Genomic DNA, 22,720 nt, shown 5'->3' with positions numbered 1-22,720 from the left:
CTCGGCCTATATGACGGATACATTAGATATTTTACTGCATTTTAACAGCTGCATCTGTATTTTAGCCGTAAATGCTGTGGTTACATTTGAAAGACTTTATGTCACGTTAAAGGCAGCTGCAACTTATTCCATCATGCAATCACTCAAGACATAGCCCTACCAGATCCTCCCCCTGGCACTTCTTTAGTATAAACAAGTTATATTAGTGTATTTTGATGCATTGTATGCACTCTGGCACCTTATATACATTAACAGTACAAGAAAATTGCATTGTGAATCAGCTCATTTTCATCGTTGGATTAGAAAGTGTTTGGCGGGCCGGAAGTCTGTGGTACACGGTCACACCAAGGAGTAAATGATTTACAAAACCACTGCGGATACTTCCAATGAGCCCTTTCTTGTAAATTTCAAACAGTGTTTGTGAAAAGTTGTCACATGCATAGTGAAGTTGTTTGTCAGAGCCACTATAATCGTTATGTTTACTGTCCCAGAACTGACTGATCCCTCACACACATTCAGTGTTACACCTTGCAGTGACACTGAATGAGTAGTAATGCATAATTACTGGGGACAAAACGCGTCTCTTTCTCTGACATTAATTTTCCATGCTGGCAGTGGGTTATCACTGTTTAGAGTGTGATTCTTTCTGCTCGTTTGTTGTGCACTTGGGGGAGAAAATGTTATAGCCGACAGCAGCGGCGATGCAAAAGCAAATCGCTTCAGTACCACACGTTAGCTGTCAAGTCTACATGCTCTCCTTGTAGATGAGTGGACATCTCTGTTGTTGATATTTCAATTACAAGGCCCGCAACTTGAGCGGGGGGATGTTTCTGCAGAGACCACAGGTCCAAATGGAGTGTTTTCTTCTGAAAGTAGTAAAGCTGAAATCTAGCCCTTAAGGCAGGATTTTCACAGGGTTTTCTCGCATTTATAGCAGATTAAAGTCTGATTAGATGTGGAGGAAGTCCAAATCCTGGTTCACTTACTAATTGTGTGCATCCTTCTAGTTTTAGTGAATTCCTTTATCGGTGGTTATCCCACACAGCTGATTCTTTCTTTCATTTCTTCCATTTGTTTTGTGTCAGCGGTGACACTGATGAGAACTTCTGCACCACTTGAGAAAATCTCTGAAAACCGTGCGTTATCTTTAACGACAAATACGTTAAACACGAGAAACCGCTTTCTACTTGTTGGGGGTTTTTGATACCCGCACCACCAGCAGCTCCTTCCCGTTTGTTATTAGGTTTATCATAACAGGTAGTGGCACATATTAAGAAAGAGTTGTGTAAGGGAAATGAATACTGGCCGTTATATCATTGTATTTAGTAGTATAGTATTTCACACATGGTGAACATGTACATTATTTGTTGCCTTTAGTACCTTGTAAAGCAGAAGTGAATTCACAAACGAATATTCAAATTTCAAAAATCCCTATTTTGGCAATCCGACGAGTGGCCTAGAATAGAATGAAATCTAAAAATACAGATTGTGGGTGTTGTGACCAGGTTTCCCATGCTGTGAACGGTCTTACTGGTTTGTCACATGAGGTTGTGTAATCCACAGAAGTGCTGACTATTCTTTTTTTTGCCGTATGACAAAGTGCTCAAACGTTACCTATGTAGCCACCAGCTGTTTTGAGTCGATGCCCAAAATACACGGAGAAGTTTATTCTTTTCTAAACTAGAAGTCGTGCAGCCGGTAATGAAGCGCTGTGATTTCAGGCTGGAAAGGATCAGTGGGCTCTACCTGTAGGGGCGGAATCTAGGAATTGTTTCGGTGTTTGAATGTAAGTCGCGTTGCATTTGATGGCAATCGCACGACGAAGTCCGTTGGCGAAGCTTCCTGTCGTGTTAGTGAGTTCACTGTATTCACCTGGAATCGCACACATTTCAGATCAGAACAAAAGGATGCAGTGATCCGACTCCTTCAGTCCCGATACCAATACCAGCGCCGACATAAGCTGTCAGCCTCACTGTGTGGAAGGGATTCTTCTATGTGTTAGACAGCATCAGGCTTGACCTAAACATTGCTTTCCTAATTATGTTAAACAAAATCTAATTAATACATGCATAGATATAAAGGTACTGAATGTTTGTCAGCCACAGTACAGCTAGCCTTTTCTCTACCTCGGCTTTCACTTTGAACCGTATGACACACTAGCTTCTTGATCTCCATTCCAGATGTTTGCTCTACTTGATTTGTCTCCCAACGCTTATTCAGGGTCTGCTCAGATGGTGGTGACACATATCAGACCGGTTTGAAATGATGAGCAATTACTGCAGAATCTACATTGCCAACCAAATGCCTCTAATTGTGCAGTCAAAGTTATATGCACAACCGCCAAACCGTTTCTCACAGAGATGCTGATGAATTAATTGATGAAGAATTTGATTGACAGGCAGAATAATCCTTTCCTGGTAATCAGATTACAGTCGGTGAACTGTTTTCAACCTGATGAACCCCTTTCAGCTCTCTTCCATGAGTCTCCAGACTGAGCAGCAGTGGACTAGAAGCTGGGAGCCCCTGCTTACCTGATTTACCACTCAGGGCAAAGTTTGCCCCCGAGGCTCTGCTGCTGATTGGTGGAGCTCAAAGGTGAAGGCAGTTCAGCAGGCCTGCCTGTCTGAGCAGCCTCAACCATCAGGGGCTCGACACAAGCTAGAAAATGCTGCCTTTCTATTTGTAACCAATCAAGTAAGTGAGAGACCTCTTAAACATCACTTTAACCTGATGTTGACCAATCAGGTGAGGTTTTATTGAAGAGGATCAGTGTTTCACAATCTGAGTGACAGATTCAAATCTGATGTTTTTCTTCCGTCTCTGAAACAACTAAGTCATGGATGCATTATGTACGACACAGCCTTGGAAATTGATTAATTCGTTGTTTCAGTCCAAATTCTCTGGGAAAGAGTCGACACTTCCTGTCCATTAATGTCTCATTCGGGGACAGCATGATGGTATCTAACCAAAAAAATATTGCTTTTGTCGGACTTTTCCCAGCCTCAGTTTGTCATAAATGATCCGCTGCAGTTCTCTATTTCATTGACACTGCATTTTCCATCTGGTTTCAGGTTCCTCTTTCATTTCTCGTACCTTTCGATCTGGGATTTTTAAAAACATTTTGTCCAGGTCCATTTGTCAAAAACAAAACGTCAAAAAAAAACAGCTTAGAGGCTGGTATCGTCACGCCAGATGCAGGCAGGAAGTTCCAAGGTTGTTTTCAGCATCACTCTGTTAAGTGTGACAGTCCATTGTGATGTGTGTAATACATGGTAAGATTATATATAAAGACAAATACATCAATCTATCTGTCCATCTATCCATTCATATATATACTGTGTATATATATACTGTATATATTAGGGTTCCCACATGTCTGTTGAATCAGACTTCCACAGAGGGGAACATATTAGTGTATGCCACGATACCTGTCTGTCATACCAGCTAGATCATCACTGAAAAAGTCCTGGAAAATGTGGGAAGAGTGGGAATCCTGTATATATATTTTCAGTTTATCACAACTGCGATGAAGATGTAAAATTATATTTCCTATCCCTAATTTGGCTGGGCAGCTCCTCGGTTCTTTCCTCCCGTTGCACATGGCTGTATGGATGGACCACTCTAATCCCTGCAGTCCATTGGCTTGTACCCACGAGAAGCAGATAAGGATTATGTTGTATTCGTCCAGCCCTTAATAGGGCCTCAGCGCTGCGCTACAAGGCTGCTGTGTAGACCGGAAGAAGGAAAATATTGAACCCTGGAGGTCCTCATCTGATGGCTGTAAAGGGAGATTGAGGATGAAACCCTCTCAGCTGAGGGAAAATACATTCACACAGCATACAATACTTGTGGCCATGAGCCTTCACATCCATCTGTCTGATTGGACGCAATTGTCACTTGCAAAGTGTAAGAGAAATGTTTATGTAACTAATGTGACGGGGCAGGCAAACGAAAATGGAGGCATAGCTCTTTGATTAAGTAGAGGATTCATTAAATCTGCGTAGCAAGTGGAACAGAGAACAAACACTCACTTTCTGTTGAACCACCCCCCCCCCCCCCCCCCCCCACATGCTTGAAGAAACAAACACCGAGCAAGTGGAACAGGATGCAACAGAGGGCTACTTGTGCAGCATTAGCCTCTCAGGCTAACACTGACAAAATGACTGGACTGTGTCCTGGCTGCCACAGCGACTCGGCTCGGCACTGCTGTTGTGTGATCTGCCACAGCTTGAAAATGGATTGCATGTGCCATTAATTATTTAATGTCCATTACAAACAAATATCCATTAAATATTCATATCTGTGCTACTACAATAGTTATCCTCACCGGCCCCACTTTTGTCCCAGACACAGACTATCACCATTGTGTTAGACGTAGGCGTATCAGTTGCAATGTAGCCGAATAGCTAAAAGTTCTGCTGTAAGGACTCCGCAAACGAGGTGAAAGCCGGATGAGTCTCATTTTAATCGGCCGAGCTTTGATTGAACCCACCAGGGATACGTTTCTTTTCAGTTGAAAAGCTTTTACGAACCAAACTGGTGTTTAGGTCTTTGTTTCCAAACACAATAGAAGTGAAAATGTTTATGTCTCCGTCTTCTTCTGGCTATTTATAGAGGGCAGTGAGCCTGAAATCATGTTGTTGCATCACAAAGACCAACACAGCCACAAAAACAACACAGCCAAGTGAGAGCAGAGCCCTCTGACAGTTGACGCATGGTAAACATGTCACCAGTGTTTTGCAGCTTCACATCAGTGTCTTTGTCTTTATTTTACACAGTTTTCATAATTATATTTGTGTGTCATCCATTTTTATGTGACAGCAGTTTATGAGAGTCTTGAAAACATGAATTACACACATCACAAGTAAAGAACGATCGCCCATACGTGTGTATTTCGGACAGCTCATTGTCTCTCTGTGGTCCTTGCAGCGTTGTTTCAGAGTCCCACAAATCTATGTATAAAAGATGCATATGCACAAATACCATGCATTCGCCATTTCCCACAAACACAGTTATTTATAAAAGAAGCATGTGTGGTGAGACTGCGCTCCTCACATACCTCAGACCAGGCGTGAAATGATAAGAGGAGCTCGGCGATAAGGAGACACAAGGTGAGAGACGTAGTCTTGAAGTAAAACATGGTCGTTTCTTTGCCAAATTCCCTGACTGCGTCACAGAAATCAGTAACATTTACAAGCTTCATTTTAGATAACTTCAAGAGTGGTGCGTTGTTATCGTTCTTTATATTTACATTGGTGCCACTCTTTCCCCCGTGACACACAAGTGACTCAGGGCGTTTCTACGTCAATTACTGGCTGCCCGTGGGAGGGGAAATGGGGCTCATGCACAAACGATCGAGCTGTATAAAACAGAATTAGGCGCGCACACAGCTTTTATTGTTTTATGCATCCCTGTTGTCTCTGTTGCCACATGACCAGCAGTTGTAAGTAGCATCTGCATCAGAACAATGCAGGTAGTTTGGTCACTTTCCCTCACGTATACGGTTCCTTTCACAGCAGATCGTCACTCGTTTGTCATGTAAACTAGATACTTAGAGACTTCCCTGCATACGTTTGAAGGTAACAAGTATGTTATTGGTTGAAACACATTTGCATCTGTACTGGTACATCATAACAAAGTCACAAACATTTTCAGGAAGTGAAAAAAAAAAAGTTTCAGGTACTATGAGCAGATTATGTTTGAATTACGTTGTTGTTATCGTATCCTTTACACTTTAGTTGTCTCCTTAGTGGAGCTCAGCTCTGAGATTGTTGGATGGAATCGGTGGGCCAGAGCCGATATGGAGCGTTTTGTAAACAGATGTGTCTCTCTTTGCCTGGTGCAGCTGTTTACTCTCCTGTGCGCTGGCAGCTCGTGGTGTGGCTGCAGAGAACTGGTTCTCATGCAGACTCGGTTTTTCCTGTTTGAATCTTGGGAACCGACTTGTTTCTGTTGGAATACGATTCTGCTGAGTTGTAAAATGATCCCTTTGTGCCGCTTGTCACCGTGCCAAGTCGAACAGTTTGAAGCGCGGCTATTATGAAGTTCAGATGACGGAAACCTCTCAACTTTTTGGCGAGGCTAATTGTACACATGATCATGTGTTGTTGTTTTTTTACAATTTGTGATTGATCAGGACGGTTTTCATACACATTGATGGGAAACAAATTCAATTTAAAGAGGGTGTTTTCTTTAATCAAATGTCTCAAATACTTGCTTTACATTGTCTCATGTTTCAACTGTTACAGCTAATGACACCAGGCAGTTAAAAATAGTGTGTGTCATAAGGCTGCTTTCTAATTCCAGAGTAGAGTTGTAGTCTGTTCTGGACATAAAACAGGGCTGGTAGGAGAACACAGATGGCCAAAGATGGTCTACAACACTAACCAGACAGAATGGCTGCAGGGATCTCGGTTCCCATCAGATGTGTGTGTGTGTGTGTGTGCGTGTGCGTGTCGATTTGAGAAGAAGGACAAACAGAAGTATGATAATGTGCATTCCCCGAATTCTTGGAAAGCAGGGGGAAACTTCTTCAGGCGTACTGCTGCATGCCTATAGATATGTATGCAGGGACATGCAGGCTGTGACGTAGCACAATGGCAATCGATGACCTCGTCGTCACTGTTGTGGACGGTGAGGCGAAAGCGAGCGGGATGAGGACGACCGCAGTGCTTCTCAAAGCAACAGCGCGAGTGCAGCCTCCAGTGAGAGACGCGCTCTGTTCTCTCCCTCTTTCTTTCCGTTCCCAGAGCTTCTTGGCAGCCGCAGACGGCAGGAATGCGAGGCTGCTCTGTGCTCCTCTCTGCCGGTCTCGCTGGGCTGTGAGCGCCTGGTCCCGGGCCGCTGGTCGTTCAACTCGGGCGAGGATGGGTTGCACTGCACTGCACTGCACTGCGCTGCACTGCACTGCGCTGCAATGCTATGCAATGCACTGGCCGATTGTTGATTCTGCAGCAACGGGAGGGAAGAGGAGCCGCTCCCTGGCGCCCCAGCAAGGCATGGCCGCCCCTTCCTGTGTGAGGCGCTGATGGCTACCAGATGGCGGGTGAAGAGAGGAGGAGGAGAAGGAGGTCCTGTACTCCTGCCTTCTCTCTTTTTATCCATCCCTCTTTTTATATTGTTCTTTTCTGTGCTTGTATCCTCTACTTTTCTCTCACAAAACACTTTGTTTCGTCGTCATCTTTATCTTTCTCTCCCCCCTTTTTGCTGCAGCAGCTAACTGTTCTCTGAATGAAAGAGGATGAAAGGGAGAGTGGTGGTGAACCTGATGTTGCCAGCCTCCAGGCTTCCTACTAAGTACTGTTTCTCTCGGTGTTACATACCCTTACAGACACTAAACGATGACTCACTTTGTGATAGGTGACTCACTGGAGGATTGTATACTTTAAAAGCCCATTCGTGACGCATACACTCTTTAAGTGTAACGTTTTAACATTAAGCTTTATCGTCGCTGTGGCTGCAATCACCACAGAAGTGTGCACCTGTTGCGCAGGAGCTGAGGGCTGCATGTGGTGCTCGATGGGCTTCAGCAAAGAAGTCATGAGCACCGACATCTCTGAAAGCCTGCTTCTCACCAACAGGAGGCCCTCTAAACTCAGAGACCACTATCACCTCCTCAGCGGAGTCTCGAGGGTGCAAACATGGTCACGAATGACTTAACAATTAGCTCTAATTGCCTTGTTTGGAGGTTGACCTGTTTGTGCTCTCCCTCAACTAGTTTTAAAGAGACATTAGCTATATTGCATGCTAACATTGAATTTGTCCCGGAAGATCCGCATTTAATCATCTTATCTCATAAGAACACTTTGAGGAGAAGTTTGGCTTAGAGATGGAAAAAAAAGGGCAATTATTTGCTACTGTTGCCTCATTAAAACCGAGCTACTAATTAAGCTTTTATTCTCTATTAATCCATGAATTGTTTGATCCCTGTTAGAAGATTGTAAAAAGATATTGTACATTATTATATTTTATTTACATTTGAAAAATATTAAGTTTACTATCACAAGTAAGAAAACCAGGAAATATAATAATTACATCTGGAAGCCAAACGGAAGCTTTTTGTCATTTTTGCTTAAAATTGACTTCAACAATCAATTGATAATCAAAATTGTTCCTGCTGATCGCCTCCTTGATTAATTGAGTACTGGCTTCAGCTCTAAAATGACATGCATCTGTAAAGCTTTATTGAATTGAACAGCAGTGACACTTCACATCACAAGTTACATTTTGAATGATGTTATCAGTGTACACTTGGAAAATGATTGAGCAATGTGATGTTTATGATCCGAAGTTAGTCTGACAAAGAGAAGACATTTCTGTCGGGTGTCTTGTGACCTCGGTCTTTAAAATAACGCGTCCTGTTGGTGGGGTAATCTACTCGTTAGCTGGGGTTTATTTATTTGTCAAATGCCTGTCAAAGAGAAAAGTTCCACTCTGTCAATACTACTGGTTGAAGAGGCAGGGCATCAAATACCGTATTTTCCGCACTATAAAGCGCACCGGATTATAAGGCGCACCTTCAATGAATGGCCTATTTTAGAACTGTTTTTATATATAGGGCGCGCCGGATTATAAGGCGCATAGAATAGAATAGCGTCGTAAGCGTGTCTCTTGAAAGGTGCCATTTTGGGGTCTTTATACACACAAGTGGTGTTGGACTAGGAGTAAGCACAGTACCGGTGTTTACCGCGGTGCGGCTTTGTAGTTTACCAGTCGTACTGAAACATTTTGACAGAGCGCCGTGTACAACCAGTATGGATCAACCAATTAACCAATTGATCCATATATAAGGCGCTCCGGATTACAAGGCGCACTGTCGTTTTTTGAGAAAATTAAAGGCTTTTAAGTGCGCCTTATAGTGCGGAAAATACGGTACTTCCCAGAAGGTTGTACAGATGATTACATCTTTATGAGTCCTTCCCAGGGAACTGCTGTTGTTTTCCTTGGAGAAGTGCAGTTCTCCAGAATGTTGGACGATCAGAGCGATCACGTTTGAGGGAAGCCTTTGAAGGTAGAAATATGTGCGACACTATTTGTTCACATTTAACTCCAAAGGCTCACCTGTCACTTCTCTCACACACACACACACACACACACACACACACACACACACACACACACACACACACACACACACACACACACACACACACACACACACACACACACACACACACACATGCAGCTGGCACTCTAGTCATGTGGTGCTGTGTGATCTGACCCCAGCCGCTGTGTCTGCAGCCCCTTAATATAGCCCACTGCTGTCATGGTAGTTTTTGCCCCTCGTCCTTTGCTCCGTGAGATGCGTGCACCAATACGTGCGCATGTTTGTCCCGGCATGAGGAACCGGCTGAGTTAGAGCGGGGGGGGGGGGGGGGGGGGGGGGTGTTGGGGGTGTCAGCCTGGAGACTAGATGCGAAATATTGCTACTGACCTGTGTAATTTCCCAAGTTACTGTGACTCAGACAGGCCTTCAATAATAAAAAAAAAAAAAAAGCTGTACTTGTAATTAATTATTATTTTTATGTGGAATTCAATCATCTAATCTAGTTTTACAAATCAGCTTCAGCAAATAGTCGGAGAAAGACGGAGGGCTCTCTGCTGCTCACCATCGGTCCTGTTCTGGCCACCATCCCTGATTACATTACAGTTACTATGGTGCTGTCCGTGGTTAAACATGTACACAAACACACACACACACACACACACACACAGAGACTATGAGAGAGACACAGATGCAGCAGACCCCCGCTCTCAGAGACTATTTCGTTTCTAGTCTGATTGGAAGCTCAGAGTGTGGAGGACCTCCTCCACTTGTCCACGTCCTTTCCTGGCTGTTGTCTGAACTTTCCCTGGCACTCTGCTCTTCTCTTTACACTTCTTGCTCGTGTGTCTAAAAAAACCTGTGGAATACCTCGACCATCTTTGTCTCAGCTCCTGCCCATATGGCATTCGGATAAACAACTACGAGCTGTTTGGAATCCAAGCACAACTCAAGGTTGGTAATTTGTTTGACTCTGAATCACAATTTGGAAATATTATAATATACCAATTGTTTTTTTTGAGGTAGGAATACAGGTTGTATTGGTAAATACAAGAGGAAATATGAATTTCTAAATTCATAATTGTAGAAAACATGACGGTCGGCAAATGAAATTCTCCTGTGTTGTGAAGTCCTGCCCAACACTGGATGAAGTTGTAAAGGGAACTTCCAGCGTCACCCTTTTATGATCAGCAGGATTAGTCACAGGTGTTCAGTGTAACAGACACAGTTGTAGTGTAGCAAAGATTCAAGGGACAACTTCATGAATTATAGCTTTCACAACGTTTGTTACATTTAGCCTAAAACCTGCTGAATAGCACAAGTTGCACTAGCTGCTCAGTAGTGGTGTTGGTGCTCTTGCTTGTGTATTAAATATTTGACGTCCCAGACTACATCTTAAATCAGAACTTTTTTCTCTGCATATGATTATGTGCCACAGTCTACGTTCTACTGTGTTTATTTCTGAACTATTGTGGACACATCTGTCTGGGCTGCACTGTTTGGCCGCGCAGAGGCAAAGAGGGGCTGAAAGGAGAATTGTTTGAGCGCCTCTCGTCAGCGGTCAAGGAACAGCGTGATCATGTGAACCAAGTCTGCCAGTCCAAAGGAATGTGTTGAATTCTAATGATGCTGCTTTGACAAGAGCATGGAGAGAGAGAGAGAGAGAGAGAGAGAGAGAGAGAGAGAGAGAGAGAGAGAGAGAGAGAGAGAGAGAGAGAGAGAGAGAGAGAGAGAGAGAGAGAGAGAGAGAGAGAGAGAGAGAGAGAGAGAGAGAGAGAGAGAGAGAGAGAGAGAGAGAGAGAGAGAGAGAGAGAGAGAGAGAGAGAGAGAGAGAGAGAGAGAGAGAGAGAGAGAGATTGTGGAGGAGCAACCCCTGCAACAGTTTGACCTCCTGTTTATCTGGGGAAAAAAAGGAAACAATATTATAACTGAAAAAGGACAAGGAGATTCTGTGGGAATGTGATAAAGTTGTGTTTTGGGGAGAGTCGGATGAGGCTTTAGAGTCTTTATCTCTCGTGCAGCTTCGGTTCTCATGGCTGAGAGCGGGCTGTCCTCTTGAGTATGCAGATTGAATCGGGCGCTGCGTCCAGTCTCGGACATTTTCAGCAAAGATTCTTCTATAAAGGACCCGAAGTAATGTTGGCGTTAATGCATTAGTCAGGGAATAACACTTGAGTTTCTGTCTGGGCATTTCTTTATTAGAGGAGTTAAATATACACACAGTCACGAGCAGCTGGTGCCATTTGACCAAGAAATCAAAAAAGATCAGTTATTTTTTTTCATTTTCATGCATCAGTGCGACAAGACTGTCATCTGATCCTTTCTGTGAAGTAGGAAAGAAAACTGTCTTTAAAGAGTTAAAAAAGAAAGAGAAATGCTTTTGTTTATGTTTTGACTTTTATCCGTGTTTTTACAAAGTGAAGAAAAACTGGGCCTGCTGGTTTAAGCACAATGTGCATAACGGATGCTCACCCTCCATGTCTCCACGTCCTTAGCTGAATGCTGTTTCCGACTCTGCAGGGTAATAGGTATTGATTGGTGACCTGGATTCTACCCCTTGCCACCACAAGCCTGTGTGAGTGCATTTTCACCATGCCGGAGGAGCAATAACTATGAATTACAAGAAAGTGAGAAAGATACTTAAGGGATGGAGCACATGTTGCCTCGACACGATGTGTGCTTTGGAGATCTTTCTTGTGTGCGGACTACATTTGTATGCTTGTCATGAAGGCGCCTTATTAGAATCTGATTTGTATTGTATTGCTGTACAATTGCAATCTTTATCGCTAGCAGGGTTTATACAGTCCTTTATTCTCCCAACAATCCGATTAAAAGCATTAGAATACGTCATGTAACTTGGTGGGAATATACTGGACCGTTTGGAAACGAAGGAGGTTATATACACACTTAAAGTGACAATCCTTTTGAGCTTAGAGTCCCGGGCTGCATCAGACATTTCTATTACATTACTTTTCAGGATTAGGTGCACAGGTCCATTTTGGTGTGTGTGTGTGTTAAATGGAGAAAAGTTTCCAGGAATGTTGACACGAACACCCTAATACTTCAAATATATAGATATTACAATACTTTCATCAGTGGGCCCTCTTCACCAATAGATAGTGACTTAACAGACATGTATTTCAATGAAAGTCTTCGAGAGCTCCACTTTAAAGGGGAACACCACCTAAATTTAGAAGTCGAATATGTTATTTTATCGGCCCGAGAAAGTTCAATCAGTGTTTGTGAACATGAGCTACTATCTCTCAAAGCCAGAAACCAGAGGAGTATATCTCAAAAGTCAAAAACTAGAGTGCTAAAACTCAAATTTGTTATGTCATCAAGTATAAAGTGTGGAACTGCTCCATAGACAATAAATTGGTAGAGATGTTATAGATGCCACTACGAGCACCCAGATGAATGATCTGAGTATATGTATATACGTAGTAAAGTATATACGGGTACATTTTCTGTTTCACAACTGAGAACACTACAATAAAATGTTCATTTGGGTATAAAGGAGCAAACAGTCTGTGTCAGTCTCCCATTCATTATCTATGGAGCAGCTCCAGACTTTATTTGTGATGACATCACAAATTTGAGTTTTAGCATTGTAGTTTTTGGATTTGGTTGAGAATTGTTCATGTTTACTAATATATTTGAACTGTCTTGGACCATAGGAATAACATGTATGAGTTTTGAAAATGGACGTAATGGACCTTTTTAATAGTTCAGCAGATTATCGATTATGTCGTCTTTCCTTGCGTCATTGAACCTCTGAAGTTGAATATTGCAGCTTTAGGTTCACATATCACTCCGTCTTTGGTGGCTCGTTTTTTTGTGTGCTTTTGAGCTTTTTCGGGAATGTTGTGGTGAAGGCTCTTTCGTTTGGGATTTGTGTTTGGTTTTACAGGTTATTTCATTTTAAAGTAGATACATCCTTAAAAGCAGTTTATGTTTATGTCAACAGTGGTTCCAAAACCGTCCTTTTGGCCTCTCTGTTGGCAACAGAGCATGCGTTATCCAGCAAACGTAAAATGCACAAATGTATTAAATGTAATTGGTTGAATAACACAATAGTTCAGACACTGAAAAGGTTAGAAAATGACACCTTTTGATACAATGAGAGCTGGTGAGTGCAAGCTGTTAGAACAAACCTCCAGACATGCAGGCACACACCCACAGAAGCCAACCCACAGCTGAAATGTTTTTTAAATGCTGACATCGTTTTTTGGTCCGTTTGCGTAATGACTTAGTTGGAAAAATATTTTGCATCGTTCCCCTTGCTGGCTTAAAGCGACTGTGCACGAGGGATTCCACACATTCTTCCCTGAATGTGGATCACTGTGCGGGAATCGCATGAACACACACGCAGCGCACAGCCTCTGAGGTATGTGCTCTCACCACGCACATTCTCTTTCAACTGAAAGTGAAGCCGGTATCATCTGAATGTGACAACAAGAGAGTGGAGGTGCGTACCGGTTTCTGGGGACTGCTTGAAAAACGGAGGCGTGTCTTCCTAGACTCAACAAGCCTCGGCATGCTCAACAGCTCAGCTCGTAGAACAGGACGCCAAACTCGGTTAAAGCAAGTACTAAGAAGAAGCGTGTTGTATTTCTGATCATAAATTAAAAAAAAAAAAATAGTCAAATATAATTTAAAGCAGCACCTGAATTAATGACATTCACTCATTTCCCTGTTAATTAGATCATTTCCAATATTCGTTGACTGGAATAAGCTAAAGTGTGCGGTTTCATCTCCTGTTCTGCTGAGTAACCAGGGGCCACTTCTTTGAATGCAACACAGAAGTGCGTATCAGAGTCCATTTCCTTATCTCCCGTATGGCATCTCAGTCCATTTCCTAGTGGATAGACTCTAGCCGGAGAGGGGGTAATTAGATCATGTCTAAGGAAACCTCTCACTGGCCACTAAATGCAATTTGTAATAATTTTCATTGGACTGATTGGATTAGACTGCTGCTGCTCCCTGCACGGATAACGATTGGGTTACACACACACACACACACACACACACACACACACACACACACACACACACACACACACACACACACACACACACACACACACAGACAGACAGAGTGGACTAACACTATTGACAACATTAACAAGGTATACCTACTACCAATTTTTTATTTTTATTTTTTTAAATCTTATTGAATTGTAATCAATCAGAAAGCCTTAGAATATACAAACCACACTTTCTGTTGCTTAATTGGTGTGTAATGCATGCGAAGAAAATTGATTTGAACACATCCTCATTAAAGGTATAATCCAAACACTCGCACATAAACGCACGTAAGTCCGCACGCACGCTCACCCACAGATGCTGTTCATGCAGTGGTTCCCCTACAGGAAGCAGTGGGAACCATCACGAGTCTGCGCTCAACCCACTACCGGCTGTAGTGTGAAACCTTCTGCTTCACGGAGAGCTGCAGGCTCCTATTGAAGCATCTGATGTTAAAATATCTCAGAAGGACCGTATTTATAATACTATGGATGGACCTGACTTGTGCAGGAGTGAATCAAAAGCCACTACGGGAATTCGACGTGGGATGGTGCACTTTTCTTTCTTTTTTTGTTTAGCTTGTGGGCACAGCTCGTTGAGTAGTTACTGGTATTTTTGGTTCTACCCACCTATGCTGGGCCGGCGTATTGTAGGTGTGCTGTAGTGGAGAAGTGGTGTGTAATAGGGGGTAGGGGTGGGCAGTTGTTGCCAGGGGAGGTGGTGTGTGTGTTATTTTCAGTCCATTGTGTCTACTTCCTGCGGGTCAGGGGTTATTGGAGCAGGGTGTTGCAGACTTGACGGAGTAACGAGGAGGGAAGGGAAGTCAGCAGGGTAGGCAGGAAAGTGGCCAGACTCACTCGACAACAGTGGCCGGTCAGCAGCTTGCTTACCTTGCTTCTATCGCAATGTTCCTGCTTGGACTCTTCAGAACCAGGTAAAAGGGCCACGAATTGCATTTCGATAATTGGCAAGCTTGTCGTTTAGAATCTTCGTTTGAAAACTGTCTCTGTCAGGGGGTTTACAAACGCTGTTGGCTCGTTTCTCTCAGCAGAAGGTTAGAGACGGACTTAACTGTCAAACCGATTCTTCTTGAACATCAGCGTGGAGTGTTTGGGGCGAAAATATGGAAGACAGGAAGTGGGCGGAAATTTGATGACGCAGAACCTCAATACCACCGTAATGGTGTGTTTTGGGGGCATCGGGCTGTCAAAAGCATTGATCCAATGTTACAGCTGAACAGATGAATCCTGAAGGGAATCATAGAGGAATGCAATCGGAATTAAACCAAATGGTTACAACGCAGTGTATGAGTGACCCTTAGTGTTAAATAATAAATCGTATAAAGATAAGTGAGAGCCTTGGCCATGCAAAGAAATGGCCATGAGTGCGACCACTTCCAGCGTGTGCAGTGACAGCTCTGGCGTGAGAACGTTGAAATGTTTGCAACATTGCATTTTTGAATAAGAGATCTTGAGGCCACAGTGGCCTGAAAGAATGAGCAAAGTTCATTCTGTGATTACTTCGTCTTCTCTCCGAGCCTTTGTTCTGCAATCAGGTGACGCTTGTTTTTTATGGTTAGTGGCAGGCTCAGTGCTGTGTTGTTGTGCCAATGTATTTGATTGATTATTGTAACATTCCCGACACCTGACTGTGGAGATATTCATTATGTCTTATTTCACAATAAAAGCCCTTTACCGGCATGTCAACGGCTCTTAAACAGCCATTTGAGTGCCACATAATTAGCTCCACTCTGTTGCACTTTAACGTAAAAAAAAAAAACAAGCATGAATATTACAAAATTCGACACTGATTCCTACGTGAGTTTTATGACATGCAGGTCAGCACGAGGTTTCTTTCAAAGTTGAGCTGTGCAATGTATCGATGCATATTGTGATGGCAGGGCCCCTCACTGTAGACCCGTGCAGTGGTATCTGTGGCTTGGTCAGTCTTTCCAATTAACACGATTGGCAGTGTACGTGCACGTGGGTTGCCAGAAATTGTGGCCCCACGAGGTACGTGTCTTTAGTTATAAAATAGGTTGATTGCGCTATGTATATCCTTCTCCTTTGACTCTTTTTATAGAGGCTAACGGCTACAAACAAGGACATCAGTAGAGGAGCAAATCCCCAAAAAGGCTTTAGTTTTTTGAGATACCTCAAACCGAGGTTGGTATGGTTGGAATACAAATATGTTGATGCAAAATTTGTTTTCTTGGTTGATGAGTGGATTCTCCACAAAAATAAAAATGTAGGCTTCTGCCTTTATCACATGTATTTCTGGAAATGATGAGAATGTCACCAATTTATTTGCATAAAGTCAAGCAAATATTTCATCAGTACCTTTGTCCATCTGTGAAATGTGTAAACATACACATATACATTTGATTGTTGTTTCAGTGGAGTAGTGCTGCAGCATGTATACCGTATGCAGTTAGTTGCTTAGTGTCATTTTAGAATAAAGAGAATCATCTCACTCACAAATAACGTCACATTTCCTCCAACACAGGTCAGACAAAAAAAAACCTGTCTAATGTGAGCAAATCACAAAATGTGGTTATTGTGATTTCACAGTACAGATGTGATTTGCTCTCTGCTTTGTCTACTAAAAGCATACATAGCAACAGTACTTGAACATACGAGGCATTAGCTGTTGCAGCATTAGGTAAATGTTAATATAGAAGAGGTTCTAAAGTTAGCTCCCGACCGACCCCCAAACACAACCACAGAGGCAAAAGCGGAAATCTTTCTTGCCCAGAGTGTGTGTCTGGAACAGATGACCAGGAAGATAAAAAGCGCTAACAAAGTGGAAACTTCCACCAAAGGATGTTATTTTGCCTTGTGTGTGTTTTTTTTTTTTTTTTTTTTTTTTTCTCTCCACTTCTGTGTTTCACAAAGCCCCATGTTTCCTGGAAAACACAGTGAGAGGTAGCTGGTTTAGTGTTGAAGAAGAAGGCTAACACCGTGACTGCTGAACAGTTTCCTTCATTATGTGTGACTACTGATGCTTCTACGCTCCCTCATTCATACATGATGTGAGGTTGTGTTAATGTTTAAACCTGCTCTCCACTGAGTTAATGCTTCACCCCGTGCGCAGGGTTTAAGTCTGAACCTAACCTGTCCGAAAGCTGCGTAGAGAGGCCAGGGGGTAGCTGTGTTTGTCGGGGGGGGGGGGCTTATTGCTATTGGAGGTGGCAGATGTCAAATGCGGTTGGTAGAAAAATGATTGATCCATCCCGAAGGAGAACGAGACCTGCCGCCCTCAGCCACAGCGCAGTCCCTCGTTTCGTCGCGCTCTCCTCTGCTACATCTTCCCCACCTTCTGCCGCTCACTCACCCTCTCTCTTGGTCCATCCCTCCCTCAGTCTGTGGATACTCTAATGAATGATACGGAATTATTACTTGACTGAGAGATCCTGTCCCGCCCTAAGAGAAAGTGTACGCCAACGACAGCGATTACACATTCGGCTATCCAACACACTGGAGTAACAGCGGCACGGTGGTCCTGGGATGTATGGAAAAGGTGCAAAAGACCATAGAATTGGCCGGTGAGATACCTTTCCAACAAAGCAGAGAATATAATACCTGCTGTTGACAACTTTGGTAAGCGTCTCTATTTCCTCTGCAGATAGTTTTTGTCGAAAGTTTTGTGGAAAAAGCCAAAGTTTGATCACAGTTTAAACCTTGTTAAATGATTCCACAATGGGCCTCTGTGTAGTAGTCCTGAACACAGGGTCTCATTCTGAATACTTGTGGTAGTAATAGTTTTTGTCTTGTAAGATAGTTTTGGAAAAACCACGACATCGTCTTGTAATCAGGTCACACGTGAAAAGCCCATAAATTAGGAACACCTGTTCGCCTTTCAGACGGTCTTTCATGAAAATGTTGGTCTTTGTGTGCGCTGTTTGCAGAGATAGCAGTATGACTACCACGGTCTGTGTTCTTTGGACGGTTACCGTAGATCGTCGGGGCTGGGGTCAGATGGCGCCTGACTGGGTGAGAATTTCACAGCTGCAGATGAAAGAGAGCGACTGTGAGATGGCAAATCGAGGGAGAGAGAGAGAGCGAGGGGTTGTGTTGACGGAGAAGGGAGAGAAACCGACTCGTTTTGATCATCGGTGCTCCTTTATGGATCAATACGCGGTTGATGAGCCTACATGCCAGCATGCTGATGTAACCTACACTCTCAGTGAGGAGCTGCTTTTGTAGACTCAGCTGCTCAAAGTTGGTGTTAGGAAAAGTATATCTCACTTTCTGACTTTGAAGCATTCGGTAATATCATTATCACACATAAAAACATATGAACACCGTCTTTACGTTACATGGCAGATGTCAGTTTTTCAGCAAAATAGGAACACACCAGTGTTGCCTCCATAGCATCTGCCCAGCTGCATAAAACAACTGCTCTGTTTTATGGTACGGAGCTAACTTGTTTGGCCTCGTAGCCCGGCACAGAGGCTCGAGCTGTCTCACATTGCTGCAGCGGTGTTTGTAAAGAAGCCCATTAACTTGCTATCTGGTTATGGAATAATTCAATAGTATTATTCATAGTTGTTTCATATAATCGCATTTTTTAGGAAAACCGTTGCGTCTAAATGCACGATAACAAGTTTAATATTTCCACAAGATTTCAAGCACAGCAAGAAGAAAAGAAGAAATTGCTATATTAATTTTGTCCATGTTGGTCACCCCTGTTCTGAATATGATTCAAGGAGATGATTCAACCAGATGGATCATAAACCCTTTTAGTTTACATTTACATCTCCCAGCTGTGTACTGACTTAATGTGCAGCCACAGAACGAGGACGTATCGGAGCCGTTGTAAATCATTGATTCTTACGGTCCTTTTAACATCCGTCGCTACATTTGTGTTTCTTGTCACTCGTCACTTCGTCTAACTCTTGATCGTCTCTCTTGTGACGATTAAGGCAAAACTAGAACACGGATAATTAGGAGCACATACAAGCGTATACGGCCTTGTGTTAATGCGAGGTTAGTCATTTTGCAGTCCATTAAAAATGGATGTCTCGTTTCTTAGGAACTCTGGATCTTGAGCTTCGGCTCTTCTGGAAGAATCGAGACTTGAGATTCTCACTGTTGTGTCTCTGACCTGTGTGGGAAGATGGGGCGCTTGCACACAAAGCGAGGTTGTGATGTTTCAGTTTAACAAAGATTTGTTCTTGTTTTCTCTTGGAGAGAGAGAGAAAGGAAGAGGTTGACTCTCGCATGGGAGCAGCGCGATGGGGTGGATACACATGATAATTGATAAGTTCAGATACAGCGGGGAGTTACAATTTTGTCTCTGTGGGCGTTTGTCAGATGGACATGTGCGGGTTCAGTCGGACACACACACAGTCACACCTAAGCTAGTGTTGCTGTTTGCCTGGGTGGTCCTATCTTTAGCTTGTCCTCACTCTATTTGTCTTTGTGCATTTCCTCTGTTGTCTTCGGCCTCAATCCTACTATGGGTGCAAGGAAAAGAGACTTTTAGATTTCTTAATTATCAATTTTTGTCAATTGTTTTCATTGTATCTATACAGGACTACTTTTACAATAGCTCATTAGTGTTATTCAATGTGGAAATATTCAAATCATGGCTGAGCAATAATAATAATTCTACACCTCTGTTGTTGAGGGCTTGAGACTGCTATGGTTAGGGTTACAAAGTAGTTAAAAGTACTTCTGTTTATGCAGAAAGGTGCAGTCTGCAAAGCTTTCATGCATGACTTAGCTTCCTTCAGGCTGCCCGGCAACATCACTTGCTTTTTGTGCTGCACTTTGTTAGAGCAACATAATAAAAAGCACATCATTGCCACTGAAATGGTAAAATAAAAGCGACCATCAAACATGCGCGCTGCGAGAGAACACAAAGGCAGAGGACAGGATCGCAAATCAGTGCCTTTTAATATTGGACAGAAGTCTGGGTAAGAGCTTTCTTACACTTTCCTGCGCTCTGTAAGCCCTTGTTATCGCCTCACTTTAAAAGACCTCCAGTCACTGACTAGCTGTCTTTGCAGCATTAGCAGAAGTGTCCCCGGCTGCCAAGGGAGAGCTTTTTGTGAAGCGGGCATGTAGAGGAAGCTGTCCATGCTGTGGCATCTCTGACCTTTTTTTTTTTCATTGAGAGTGCAGATGGGAAACAGAATCATAAAGTCTCTAACAGGAAGCAGAGGAAGGCTCCGATCCAGAGACGGGGATGGAGCCTTCAGATGCAACACTGGGAAGAGAAATACAAGGAAAGTGATTTGTCAATAACTCTGAGCTGCATAGACCTTTTGATTAGCAATGGGAATGAAGAAAGGAATGTTTTACTGCTGGAATCTTGGGACGGGGATGCATTAGAACCATTAAGACATGCAACACGAGTGGTAAGACGAGACGGGCTTTAAAACCCCCATGAAACGCTGTCTTTACTTCCTTAATGTGCTGCGTTTCCTCTTGAAGCAGGATGTCAGGCATGGCATAACGCAGTGAAAGATCATTCTAAATCAATGTCATTTCGGGAGACAAAGGCCGTTGAACAGTCCAGGTAGTCTCTGGATGTTTACCGTGCCACAATGATCGCAGGTCTAAGAGTAGAGGGTACGTATGCCGGACAGGCTTAACCCTCATTTAGTGTGTACTTTGGTTAAACTGGACTTGTTAAAAACCTGTATGATCTCAGTCACACTGTGATGAGTCACAGCATCTCTGTGGTTTTGGAATTTAATAGTAATGTATAGCATTGGTGGCCACAATTATAAGAAAAAAAGAGCCAAATTGTAACATAAAATAACTTCATTGCTAAACATTTCACTGTTTTTTTTTATTGGGGTGCACTCTCACCACATTTTTGTCAACTTAGCGCACGCTCTTTGGTCTCTCCTCTCCCCACACCCCTCTCTGATAGAGCAGTGGCAGTTAAGAGGGTCTGGGACAACCTGATTACATAGAACAGGAAGTTCAGAGGAGGGAGAGGTCTTGAACACTAGACCCTCACACACACACGGCTGCACGTGATAAAGTCAGAAGGCGCAAAAACAACAACAACAAACAACAGGCAGCAATCGCTTCTACTCACTGTCAGTTACAGAAACGAGACTCTGAAGTAAACAGCTCCTATGGATATACAGCTCGCAAGGTAGGGTCACTGTTGTCCACTCACGTTCTTCAACAGGAGATCTGTAAACATTTATGGGAATATTGAAGTCTTTTTTTTTATTATGTCGAGCTTTGTGGTGCTCTGCCTCAGTCTTGGTGCTGGCGGTTAGTGTTTGGGCATGAAGGTTGGTACCGATGCTGTGGGATCAGGACAAAGTGCTTATTAGTTCACCAAAGCTTGTTTTGAGCGTGTGTTATCAATTTCCATTCAATTTTGGATCCAGTTACACAATTTCTCTACCTAAAAAAAATAAAAAAAAGGCAGAGCATTATATATAAATAGCCAGTGTTACCGGTTCAATTGTGACTGCTTGGGTTTAGTTTACTTTGACTTTAAATGTGAACTAACCGCATGCTTGCAAAAATAGCACACAGTGCTTGATGCCTGAAATGGACCAAATGGAGATAGTTAAGTATGGAGATGTCAAAACCTTCAGAGATATCTATAGCCTGTCTAAGCTTTACATTTGCATGCTGGATCCTAATCTTTATTGGTGTATAGATGAATAATCGAGAACACGGTTTGGATGCATATGGAGGGATAAGGTGGTGTTTGCCAGACGGTTCTTCACTTCATCTGTTGTGAATCAGATACTGAGCTTCCCACCGGCTGTGGATGTTGTTCATGTCAGGTCGAGCAGTGCATTGGGTTTATCTAACAAGTCTCCAGCAGGAGTGTCAGAAGCTGGCGGTAGAGTCGGCTGACTGTTAACCGCCCACTGCTCAGGCAAGTACATGTTTCATGTTTCATGGAAGTCCCCTCTCCTTCCAGCAGGCGGAGGGCCGATGACGTTGGACCGAGCGGCCTCACTGAGCCAAAAAGGCCGTGCACTCTTACTTGTACGTCAACTGCCCTCTCTCGCGCTCAAGGATGTAAAAATAGCTGTTTAGCAAAAATCCCAGTCACGTCTCGCTAACAAAGACTGATTTATACAAGTTGCGACACTAAGCATAGAGGAGCTTTTGTTCCCCCCCCCCCCCCCCCCCCCCCCTCCTTCTCCTGCTCCAGACCTCGTCACAAACGCTGTGAGCGCCAAAACCTCTGACGCTCTTGACACTCCTCTCTTGGAACATCCTTTGTTCAGCACAGTCCTACGGTCCCGATAGTGAGGCGAAGGGAAGCACTGCGGTCTACAAGATTGCGTATTTGTTTATTGCATTTGGGTCAGACTGCAGTGTCATGGCAATATTTTGTAGTTCTGTTACTTTTCTTCACCAGCAAATGCGGCGATTGAATATCCAGGTGTTTGCTATAAGATTATTGAAAATGTCACACGCACTCTCTGAAAGTCAGTCCGTGATTTGTGTAACATTTCACGGAGTTCTCCTTAATTATGAAACATTTCCTTTAAATATATTCACTCTTAAAGAACAATTTGTTTAGGTACCTGACCTGCTTAAATGTTTACAGCTGAAGCCTTTTTAAAAATTGAAAACAAAGAAAATAAAATGAATTGCTTTCTGATGTAGCGCTAAGTCATGAATGTCATATTTCCATTTTCTATTTAAAATCACA

General features: G+C 43.1%; 1 protein-coding gene across 6 annotated transcripts in view; it reads left to right on the top strand.

Moving 5' to 3' along the window:
• The window catches only part of gab1 (GRB2-associated binding protein 1), a 47,875-nt gene that overhangs the window by 865 nt on the left and 24,290 nt on the right, over positions 1–22,720 (top strand). Inside the window, exon 1 of one of the 6 annotated variants that reach the window (XM_076091394.1) lies at positions 19,848–19,988. The exons of 4 other annotated variants lie outside the window; for them this stretch is intronic. The gene's annotated coding sequence lies outside the window, so the exon portion shown is untranslated. Of the gene's footprint in view, positions 1–19,847; positions 19,989–20,992; positions 21,185–22,720 lie in introns of those variants that run through there. One more of the 6 variants, XM_076091393.1, reaches the window with a different exon arrangement.

The sequence above is a fragment of the Anarhichas minor genome, unplaced genomic scaffold (assembly GCF_050575085.1).
Source record: "Anarhichas minor isolate MPS153535 unplaced genomic scaffold, ASM5057508v1 ptg000014l, whole genome shotgun sequence".
NCBI lineage: Eukaryota > Metazoa > Chordata > Actinopteri > Perciformes > Anarhichadidae > Anarhichas > Anarhichas minor.
Note: the sequence above shows the minus strand (reverse complement) of the source record. Positions and strands in the feature narration are given on the sequence as shown.